This window comes from Typopeltis vanoorti, chromosome 8 (genome assembly GCF_054136105.1).
Source record: "Typopeltis vanoorti isolate ZY-2024b chromosome 8, IOZ_Tvanoo_1.0, whole genome shotgun sequence".
NCBI classification, from domain to species: Eukaryota; Metazoa; Arthropoda; class Arachnida; order Uropygi; family Thelyphonidae; genus Typopeltis; species Typopeltis vanoorti.
This window is the reverse complement of record NC_143556.1, coordinates 29234990-29247223: the sequence shown is the minus strand read 5'-3', so window position 1 is coordinate 29247223 and position 12234 is coordinate 29234990. Positions and strand designations below refer to the sequence as shown.

The window sequence follows — 12234 nt, the reverse complement described above, 5'->3', positions numbered from 1 at the left end:
ATATCATTGGCTTTTTTTTACTTTTCCCATGAAACATAACTTGAGCTCTGAAGACGAACGACACTTTGTCGAAACGGCTCATACCTAGTACTCCCATTTTTATCTGTTTTATCTTTATTTTTTTATCTTCCATTTTTTAAATGTTGTAGTTCATCCTGAATACAAGATCATTATGAAACCTGTGTATTTTTCGGTTTTATTCCACATATATTAATTTCTACATTTTTAGCTTCCATATATATTTATCTCTATTTTGACTCCCTTTTTTGAAAAAAATGTTGTAATGTATTTATTTAAATAATAGTCCTAAATGGTTTACAGTACATTTTAATGAACTTCTCCTTATTAAGAATGAATGCTTATCGTATACCAACTTCACCCCAGAAAATAAAATGTTATTATTTATCATGATGTAAAATATCTTAACTATTCATAAAGTTTAAAGATAGCAAACGAAGATATTAAGAAATAAATTAATATGTCTTTTCAGCTACTTTCATGAATTTACTGTCAAAAAGTGAAATATTATTATCGTTATTAAAAACACACATCTTAACTATTTTATGCATATTCTGCTGTCTTTTTCATAACTTTATGGTACTTATGACATGTAACTTTCAGTGATACAGGGTTCTTTTTTTATTTAAAAAAAAGTATATCCTTAATGCATGTGCCGTGATCAACAGAAGTATATGTTTGAATTTTCATGGAAGTGAAGATTTCAAATGATAAAAACGTTACGGAACACAACGCCAATCACCATGCATTTCCGAGTTGATATCCTTATATCCTTATAAGGACTGGCTTAAAGGGGCGAAGCAAGAATGCTTTTCATCTTCCCCGTTATCTGTAGTGGGCAGTGTAGGGATAAGGTGTTATTGGTATTGGGCATTTGATAAAGCTCTGATCATGGCAGGAGGGTACCAGTAATAGCCGAGCCTCAGTTAGAACTTCATTGGCTAAGGCATTGCCATCCATTACCCTCCAAGGGTATGGGATTGAATATTAAACCATCCACCTGAAAACTCATTTATTAGTCCTTATAGGACTAATAAATGAGTCCTTAAAATCCAAGTTGACATGGAACTATAAAACTCATATTAATATATAAAAGGTGTATTTTTAAAAATCAGTTTAATATTTTTTATTTTGTTAAAAATTTTAAAATATTTAGAAAAAGAAATAAATATAAAGTCTTCCTTAATATGTTATATGAATGAAAGTTTTTTTATTTGCAATCAATACTATTCTCTCTTACAGCCTGATACGCACATCTATTAGCCAACGTCAGAATAATTACCACATACAAATATCTTTTAATATCATAATAAATATAAATGAAAAATAGATATATAGATATAGAATAATGGGACTCGTATCTAACAGATGCTTTTGTTTAAATACTATATTGTTTTGATTTGTCATTTTAATGCAATATATACAAATAGCAACAACTACAAATTGAAATTTTTTTATTTAGTTGAAAAACACGTAACTCGTATACAATTTCACAAATCAATACGCGTTTGGCAATGATTTTTATGGAGGTTTATTTTCTCCGTGAGTTATTTGTCTTCGGTTACTGTGGTTGATTGAAATGAAACAGCCTCCCCAGGTCGATATGTTCAAGGCAAATTAAATTTATGTTCGAAAATTACTGCTCCACCCATGTCGCTTGGAGCTTTTGGATATATGGGCACATTTGGCGGTAATTTCGGTTCTGGAATCTTGCCAAGACTAATGCTTGTTTTTTGGTCTTTGCTTACCCAAACAGGAAAACGACCAGAATCACCACTTGGAATCGGAGGAAGAGTCCGTGCCTGTAAAGAAATTAGAACAGGAATACTTTAGACATTAGTAAGTGATACATTAAAAAGACGGGAAAAATTAGTTATGATAATTTTAAACCACGAGAGTTTATTCAACCTGTAGTTAAGTCAGATTGAAATCTGAAGTAACCGGACTTGATGCAATGTGTAAGTTTGGATTGTCAAGGACAAGTTTGGATAACTTGTCCTTGACTAATGATAGGACTTCATCTGTTGGGACATTAGTGAACAAAGAAGTTATCTCCAAGCTAGCCATGATTTCATCTTCATTAACTGTTATATCCTTGATGTATGAAACAAATTCTGTAGTCCTAACATTACTCAAGGACAAGTTATCCAAAAAAAAAAAAAAATGTTAGCCTTGCTTACACATTGCATCAAGTCCGGTTACTTCAGATTTCAAGATACTATATACAAGCAAAATCATGGGCTAGCTATGGGTAATCCTTTATCCCCTGTACTCGCAAATATTTACTTAGAGGACATCAAGGCTATCAACCAAGAAACTAAGGCTATCTCTTCCTTTATTTTAACACCTAAAGTTTAGAAACGCTATGTAGATGATGTCTTCATTATTTGGAGCCATGGACATGATTCCCTTATGGTTTTCCTCGAACATCTCAATAGCCGACATCATAGTATTAGGTTTACTGCCGAGCTTGAAACGGATAATTCCCTGCCTTTTCTTGGTGTCAAACTGACCCGCTCTTCTAGTAAACTCAAAATATCGATATATATATAAAGCCCACACATACCATCAGATATCTGCATAGTCAGGCATATTACTTCCCTCCTCATAAGCTTGGAATAATTTCCACCTTGGGACATAGAGCATATTCTCTTCTGGATGACCCAAATGAAGTTCTTACAGAAGTAAACCATCTCAAAACTTCTTTAAAAGTTAATGGATATTCCAAGAGAATCATTGAAAGATTCCTTCTTAATTATCCTAGACATCGCTCAGAAGAAATAAATAGATTCAAAGGCAACATATCTATTCCTTACATAAGTACAGTTTCACATAAATTAGCAAACGTTCTAAGAAAATACAATATCAGAACTTTGTTCACTCCACTTCCAAAAATCCGTTTCTTAATAAGCCACCCAAAATCTTTTTATCATCATCTTAAATACCCTGGTGTATATAAAGTATTGTGTGATTGTGATATTCTTTATTTTGGGCAGACAGACAAATCTGTCGAATTGCGTATGGAAGAACACATGAGGGACAGTACTTACAAGAGACAGCGAGCCAGTGCATTATGTAGTCATATCCTTTTCTCGGCTAATCCTAACGATGAAAGCCAAAGTCACAAAGTCTGCTGGGAAAAATCTACTAACATCTTCCGTTGCAATAATGAGCTAGAGAGAAAAATCGTGGAATCTATGGAAATCATCTTCAATCCTATTCATCTAAATAATAACTTGAGCTACAACCTCCAAGATAGTCATTCAGCTCGAATCATGTACTGGCGTTCACGAGATGCTACTAGCACGTACTTTCCCAACAATATAACAAACAAAAGAACAGCGTTAAATACAACCACAACGATTTAATGTCAATTATGTATAGAGAATCTCTATGATGTTCATTGTTTATTTAAGCTTCAGTGTTTTAGTGTTTTTTTTTCTTTATTTTATAATGTTACCTGATGAAGGCTGTTACAAGCCGAAACTAGTCGTGTTTTAATATTAAAACCTTTTCACTTAAATCTCGGTTTATATATATATATATATATATATATATACAGGGTGTTCGGGATAAATTTGACATATTTATAATTAATTATATTTTTCCGTAAGTTACATGTATTAACACACACTTCTCTTCATTTAAAAGTTTGGACCCTTCTTCATTCGTATACAAGATGTCAGAAAGGATGGATAGCTGGAACCCACCTGAATCATGGAAGAGAATAACTTGTATCATGATGATTCGTGCCCGCCATCAAAATAAGGATATTACGACTGCTGCCCAATGCTCCCTGAATACAGTAAAAACAATCAGGCATGAACTAGAGACTTGCAATGGTGACTACGAGGATGTAGCAAGAAGAAAGATCCCTAGCAGACGATCTGATTGCGTTCGTACAGCAGAATTCCTCGCAAATCTGCAGGAACAGGTGTTGAAGAACCCTGGCATTGGAATTCGGGCTTTGTTCGTGGAGTTGCTAACTGTAGTCAAGCCCTGGATAACAAGGGTAGCCAATGGTAGGCCGTATGTATGGCAGCAGGATTCGGCCCCTTGCCACACCTTTGGGAAAAGTCAAAAATGGTTGTCTGAAAATTTCTACGACTTCACCAGTCCAAATGTTTGGCCTCCAAACTCCCCAGACCTTAACCCCATGGATTATTTTGTATGGGGCGCAGTTGAAAAAGACACCAATCGCACTTCCAGTAATACAAAAGCCCAGTTAATGGATAAAATTAAAACAGTTTTTGCGGCCCTTCCCAGGGAGACTGTAGCATCAGCTTGTTCGAGGTTCCGAAGCAGAATTGAAGCTGTGATCGATGCTAATGGTGGTTATTTTGAGTAAATCTTGTTGATAGTATTGTAATTAACTCTGCCTGTAATGTTTTTTTGTCAATTCATTAAATTTAATAGATACAAAGAATATTTTCTTTTTCCTTACGAAACTGTCAAATTTATCCCGAACACCCTGTATATATATATATAAAACTATATATATATAGTTAATTATATTAAGTTAAAATATATAATATATATAGTTAATTATAAAAATAACTCACGTAAGGAAAGTCCTGTCTCTTTTTTCTGGGGAAACAATGTACAGACACTACTGCAAATGAAAAAAAAAATGTTGTTAGTTCTTAAAAGAACTGGGCGATGGACTGAGTCCTTCACTCTTTATCCCGTCATCTGAATGAAGAGCATCTGTGTGGATGGAGTGTTATTGAGCTAAGAGCTCTAGTCATGGCTGGGTAGCGGCAATAGCCAAGCCTCAGTTAAAACTTCATTGGCTATAGCATTGCCATCCGCTACCCTGGAAGTCCTAAAAAGGACTCAAGATCACCTCCTATTGGGCGTCGGAATCTTCCAAAATGTTGTTAGGACACTGACGAATGAAAATAAACTAATGATATACAAACTTTCGTTAACGGGTTTTTTACAAAGTTTATTATTCATTCCTACATTATCATGTACATTCAAAAATTCATACGGACAGATTGGCCATCAAGTTAAGATATTATTTTATAAGAATAAGTTAATCATTCGTTAAATCACTAAAATCAGTGTGATATATTTTGGTGATTTTTTTAATCTTTTTTTTATTTCAATCTCGTTGATTTTAATGTACTTAATTCGATATTATATTTAATTATTAATTATTTGAAATTGATTTGCTTTTTTATTTTAAATTTTAAATTTTAATTCTATCTCTACTAATTTTTAATAATTTAGAGAAATGTAGTTCTAATTTATTATAATAAAATGATGACCCTAAATTATTAGTGTTTATTAAAACATAAAATTCTTTATCCAAAGATAATGGTAATTACGTTATCAAAAAATTTATACTTTATTTTTATTCCCCGTAGGGAATAAAAATAAAGTATAAATTATATATTATATTTTATATTAATTAAAGTATAAGGACGCAGGACATATATGGCGCAGAGAGTGAAGCTTTTGACGCTTTTTATATTCCCTGTTGTCTGTTTCGGGAGCAGTGATGGGAGAGATTTGTGAGCTATTTTAGCTCGCCCTCAGTTAAAATAGCTCACAATTTTAACTCAGGTTAAAAAAAAACACCAAATTGCCCATGAATAGGCAATTTGGTGGTTTTGCATAATAGGCCTGAGGGCCGTCCATCGTTCTTTTTTCCGTAGTAAAATTGGCGGGACTTTTTCATTGTTGGGCGTGGGGAGGCCAGTGTTGGAGCATCTTCTTCCATCCCCTCGTTTACCTGAGTCTCCGCTGTTTCACGCTTTTTTCGAGCATAGGTTTCTGTATGGTCTTTTGGTGTGGGAGCATAGATTATCAGGTTCATCTTCCCTTCTTCCCCTGGTGTTGAGCTGTCCCCCTTCTGTGGAGTCATCTGTCGCTGAAATAGGTTTAGAAACCCTGGCCACTCTACCTCAAATTTCTTCAACAGTTTTTTGAGGAGGTCGTGCGCCAGCTTCTTATCCAGACATTGAACAAAGTCGTCGGGACTTAAATTGTTCATGTTTAAAAGTATTCCATTATACTTACCTGAGAAATATTTATAATGGCGAAGAGACCGAGCAAGGGCCGGAAAATTGCATCAAAAGTCAAAGTCTTATCTTGAACTCCGCTATCAAAGAAGATTCACAAAATCTAAAACTCACTAATCACCACTGAAATCAAAAACATTCTTCGCAACAACAACGATGTCTCCACGTAGGGTTTATGTATATCTATTATTTCGTGTTATCTTAAAATAAATGAAAACAATTAAATATTATTTAATTGTTTTCATGCATATTAAACCATTTGGATACTTTTCTTCAATAGTCCTTATAAGGACTGGCTTAAAGGGGCGAATGTTTTTTGTCTTCCCCATTATCTGTAGAGGACAGTGTAAGGATAAGTTGTTATTGAGCTATTAAAGCTCTGATCATGGCAGGAGGGTAACAGCAATAGCCGAGCCTCAGTTAGAACTTCATTGGCTACAGCATTCCATCGATTATCCTCCCAGGGAACCCATTTTAATCGCCTCGTACGACATGAGCTAGATTGGAGCTATTCTTATCCCGGCCACCACACGGGTAACATTTCTTCAATTGACAATTGACAATTGACATTTATGTCTTTAGGGGTGAAGCAAGATGCTTTTCATATTCCCCGCTATCTGTTGTGGTTGCAGTGAAGGTAAAATTTATGAGCAGAATGCTCGCCCTGATTGGGCATGGAGATTATGCATCACTAAAGGAGGCCAATATAGCTTTTGGTCTTCTGTATTTGAATATGTCCGTTGGATCGTATGCTGCAGCTTGCTGAACCAAATCGTTGGGATGTGTGGACGTCTTTAGGAAAAACTTGGTGGCTAAGGATCGTAGAAAAGAGAAGATATAGGGATTATTTGTGTCTCTGTGGAGTTGAATGTTTCTAACATACCACGGAGCATTCAAAATCATTCTCAGGCACTTGTTCTGCACTCGCTGTATTTTGATGATGTTAGCATTAGAGGTGTGGCTCCAGGCCGGAGAGGCATAGGTGATTATAGGACGAATCGTCAACTGGTATAGCTGCAATTTGATTCTGTTGCTGAGCTTGCTATTTCTATTAATTAGCGGATAGATCTGTGCTATGACTTTAGATGCCTTTGTGCATGCAGACTTGGTGTGTTGATTGAAAGATAGCTTTTTGTCGAGAATTACACCCAGGTAATTTGTTTCTGACTGCCAGGGAATTTTAATATTGAATAGTAACAAATCTCCTACAGGAGACATTGGCCTTTTTGAGAAAAGAACGGCTGAGCTTTTCTGGGGGTTGACTTCCAATCTCCATTTAGAGAACCAACCCTCCAGCTTTAGAATGTTTTCTTGAAGCTTTCTGGTAATGAAAAGGGGTCTGAGAGATCTGGTTAGTATTGCCGTATCGTCTGCATATAGGGCCAAAATGGAAGTCATCGGATTGTGTGGGATGTCTGACATGTATACAGAGAACAGCAATGGAGCCAGCAGAGATCCCTGCGGCACTCCAGCAAAGATGTGGCGCTGGGAGGATGTAGAACCGTTGATTTTTACTTGCATTGATCTATTTTGAAGATATGAGTGGATTAAATGAACCATTTTAGGTGAGATGCCGGCTGAGATAAGCTTGTGCAGGAGTCCAAAATGCCAGATTTTGTCAAATGCTTTGGATAAATCTAGGAAAACAGCACCTGTGCACTGGCGCCAGTTGTAGCTGGTTGTGATGTATTCAACAATTCTGTGGATTTGCTTGGTAGTACTATGGTGTTGCCTAAAACCAAACTGTTCTTTTGGAAGGATGTTTAGGTCATTTATTGAGGTTTGAAGTCGTGAGAGGATGACCTTCTCTGCAACCTCACCCAGATTTGAGATGAGACTGATTGGACGATAATTTTGGGGTAGGTGTGAGTCTTTGCCTGGCTTATGTATGGGAATTACGTCAGCCAGTTTCCAGGTGGAAGGAAAATAGTGAAATCTTAAAATTGCATTTATTATACTGGTCAGGTACACTACTGCCCTCCGGGGCAGAAGTTTAATCACACGATTAGTAATGCCGTCAGGTCCAGGAGCTTTTTTGTTCTTTAAATTTTTAATAATGTCATATATCTCAGCAGGTGATGTTGATGCAATATGGTCAGTGCTGGTGATAGGAAGTTTGAGTGAGTGTCTGACCTTGCTGTGAATCTTATGTATGTGGTCAAAGTCAAGGTTTCCATACGAAGGCCTGCATTGCTCTTCTAAGCTGTGTGCTATAACCTCTGCTTTGTCCACATCTGTGTGAGCAAGGCCCTGATCAGTTAATATTGGGGGAAGGGATCTGCCTTTGTTTTTGGTATTTTTCAGTAGTCCCCAGATGGAGTGATCACTAGGTGAAATGGAGGATAACTTTTCATCCCATACATAGTCTCTGTGAGCTTTCAGTGCATCTCTTACTGCCCCATTTAGTCTGTTTAGATTTGTTTTGTCTTGTGGTGCACACGTGTTACGGAATCTCTTTCGAGCTCTGTTTTTATCTCTGATTAAGTTCATGATGTCTTCAGGCAAACGATCTGGCTTGCGGGCAGTTTTGTAGGAGGAAGCTACCTTTATAGCAGAATTAATTTGTTGTGTGAGATTTGTAACTGCAGTTTCTACTTCTTCTTTTGTGCGTATGTGAGGAACAGGTCCAATATGATCCTTGAGTGCGGCTGACAGTCTTTCCCATACAATGTAGGAGTGAGAAGGAGGACACAGGAATTCCTGATTTCCCAGCTGCAGCAGTATTGGATTGTGATCGGATGATAGTTCATCCATAGAAATGATACTGTACTGAAGTTTAATATCCTGCAGGATAGCTATATCCAGGATATCAGCAGTGCCGAACGTACTGAGATGAGTTGGTTCGGTGGGGCCTGCCACAACAGCGTTGCTTGATCCTAAGTAATTGAAAAGGATGCAACCATTCTTGTTTGTGGTTGAACAATTCCAGGCAGGGTGCTTGGAATTCAGATCCCCGGCAATAATGGTGGGCCCTCTGATGCCTAAGATGGCATTTAGATCAGAGTGAAGAAGAGATTTTTGGGGAGGGTTGTAAGCTGAGTAGATTTTCAGTTTGCCAGTGGAGCTGGTGACTACTTCCACTCCTGTGATCTCAAGGTTAGTGGTTGAAGGAATGCTCACAGAGTGGTGCTTAATGTAGTTTTTAATGAAGATGGCAGTGCCACCACCTCTGTAGAGTAGTCTGTCATTTCTGTATAGGTGATAGCCACTTATTGTAGGGTTGTCTGAGGGTCTTAGATGAGTTTCGCTGATTAGAATAACATCTGGCTGATACCTAGATGTGAAGGCACGGAGTTCCAGGATTTTGTTTTTGAGGCCATTTGCGTTCCAAGCAACTATTTGAAGAGATGCTGGAATGAGTTTGTTACTATTCATTTATGAGAGCTGTGAGGATGACCTGTGTTTCACGAAGAAATCTTTTAGTGGAGGTTTCAGTAGGGTTTGATAGGCTAAAATTTTGTAGCATGTTTGCTAGTGAGGCCGTGATAATAGCTGTTAGGTTTTTAGGTGCTCTTGGTTGATTTTGGTCTGGAATTGGCCTAGTTGTACGGGTCACATCGGCATAACTTCTTGTTTGCTTTTGGTTGGAGGTCTCCGACTGTGGTCGATGAGTCTCCGGTTTTGATGTCTGGGCCGCTGGTGTTCTTGTACTGTAGGAGGAGGGCTGATTGATTGCCTCCATCCGTCTGTTCTTTGGGTGTTGAGTACATCCTTTGTAGTTCGCCGGATGAGGGCCACTGCAGTTGGCACATTTGGCCGAGGTGGTCCTTGGCTTAGTGCAGGTATTGGTTGGGTGGCTGTCTCCACATTTTAAACATCTATATTCTGCTCGGCATAGATTCTGGGCATGGCCAAACTTTTGGCACCTGTGGCACTGCCCAGAAGATGATCTTTTACGGAGTGGTTCCGGTGTGACGATGAGACCACAGACTGTTTTTAAGTTGTAGATATCCTTATATATTTTGTGAATCTCAACAAGGACTAATGGCATGGGAGTTTTGTCTGCTTTGTACATTCTGCTCACTTTGACTGGTGGCAGATCCTGAGAATTTAGGTCAGCAGCGATTTCTGCTGTGTCAATGTCTTCACAGACACCACGAAGGACTACTTTTAAATTTTTTTCTGAACTGAGCGCAAAGGTATGATACTGGATGCCTCTGTTGTCCAGTTCCTTGGTCAACCTTCTGTAGTCTGTCACTGTTGCTGGCTGAATCTTTATGCCTTCATCCATGTTTTTGGCCTTAATGAAGCCAATATGCAGATTGGACATTGTGGATCGTAAAGCTGCCCACTTTTGTTTTTCTCTAAGGATGACCGGAGGCACCTTTTCTTTGGGAGAGGTAGCGGCGTCCGAACCCTGAGAATCCTGTTCCATTACAGTATTGTCATTGTGCGGTTCTTCTGTTGTTCTTCGCTTTTTGCGAGCACGCACTTCTACAAAGTCTGAAGGTGTAGAAGGCATCGACTCTAAATGATCTTCAGCGACGACTTTGTGAGCACGCACTTCTGCAAAGTCTGAAGGAGTAGAAGGCATCGACTCTAAATGATCTTCAGCGACAGCGTCTGAGACACATTCAGGGGGAAACGTGTCATACAGTTTAACCTTTCCCGGCCAGTTATCACTCAGTAGCTTTCCCAGTCTGAGGAATTCCCTGTAGACTTCTTCGAATTGGGTCTCATTTAGAAGTTTTGTCATTTCAAGAAATAAAAATGTGTTGATACACAGATGGAGAAAGAGTAGAGGTCCCTCAGGTGCCCCGAGCAGGCAAAGACAATCCTGTGAACTTTTGAGGGTCCACTAGCAGATCCCGTAGACACTCTTAGGTGTCTACCAGCAATAAAATGTTACTCTATTATATATATATCCCGTAGATCAAATCGATCTACCAGCAACGGTAGCAAATATTTCACCTTAAAAAACCTTAGAAAATGAAGAACACTTACCTCTGTATATATCATTTATCATTCAAAACTATCGCCACTAATTAACAACACAATGACTCAGCTGACTCTTTAATTTCATCATCAATAATACACTACACAAAACACTAACACACGGGCCGCCATTTTTTCTCCTCCTAATCACATTTCTTCAATATTTACTTATATTACATTTTATTATAAATTGATCGTAATACACACTATGTGTATTAGTTTCTATACAATGCTTATATTATATTAATTATATTATGCACGGTGTTCTGTTCTAAACTGAATATAATATAATATAATTATAATAATAATAATTCAGTTTACAATAAAAAGCGAAGATTGCGTCATTATTCTAACTGCACTACATTCGAGAATTTATTCACGTGACAATTTGGTATCACATGATCAATGTCTTATTTTGACGCATAATTAAGCAGACGACCTAACAGACTGAATAGTTTGCTAATATCTTAAAATGCACAGTTTCGTATATATAGTTATCTGCTTTTTATCTGTGCAATATTGTAGTATAATATTGATACCTTAAATAGTTAAAATATTAACTAATCGCCTACTCAAAAAAAGATTAATATCGGCTTCAAGTGTTTCTTTAATTTTAAACCGTATTTTGTTTTAGTTGTGGACATCCAGTTAGAAGTGATATTAGCATATTACTGACTAAATTATTAACGATATTTGATTTAGGATTACGTCTGGATAATTTTAATAATGCTAATATTCATTTGGTAATCAGAAATAAATGAATAATATTTTTTTTAAAGTTTAAAAACTGAGTAGATCATTAGAATGCATAATATTTTTGTACTGATATTTCTTATAATTTTTCAAATACTCACCCATCAGGAATACCAGCAGAAATACAACGTGGCAACTGAATTTTTGGAACATGGTAATGCTTTTCAGTACTTGCCTGTTGAAACAACGTTTATCTGCTTTAACGAGCTCGCTATTTATATGTTTCGAACTCCGATTTCAATGGAATTTCCCGCTTCCTATTCTCGTTTCCTTGTATCTTAAAAGGCGTGCGGTTTACGATGGTCTTGAATTTGGCTTGCTAATTAAGATTGTAGACAGCGGATATCCCGCTTGGTTATTACGCAAAAAGTGAATTATTCTAATAATTTTAGAGTCACGTGTTTTCAAATGTTTAACCAGGCTCTGATAACAGAGTGGTTAAACATCAGACGACTGAGCAATAAAAATTACACTAGTTGGCCACATATAATAGACAGTT

General features: G+C 37.1%; 1 long non-coding RNA gene across 1 annotated transcript; it reads right to left on the bottom strand.

Annotated features, from left to right (window-relative positions):
- Positions 1-1455: 1455 nt before the first annotated feature.
- On the bottom strand, positions 1456-11907 carry LOC150103890 (uncharacterized). The gene is made up of 3 exons (XR_016548693.1): positions 11837-11907; positions 4581-4630; positions 1456-1820 (listed from the first exon to the last, which is right to left on the bottom strand). It is a non-coding gene; the product is annotated as an uncharacterized LOC150103890 (long non-coding RNA).
- Between the last annotated feature and the right edge of the window lie 327 nt (positions 11908-12234).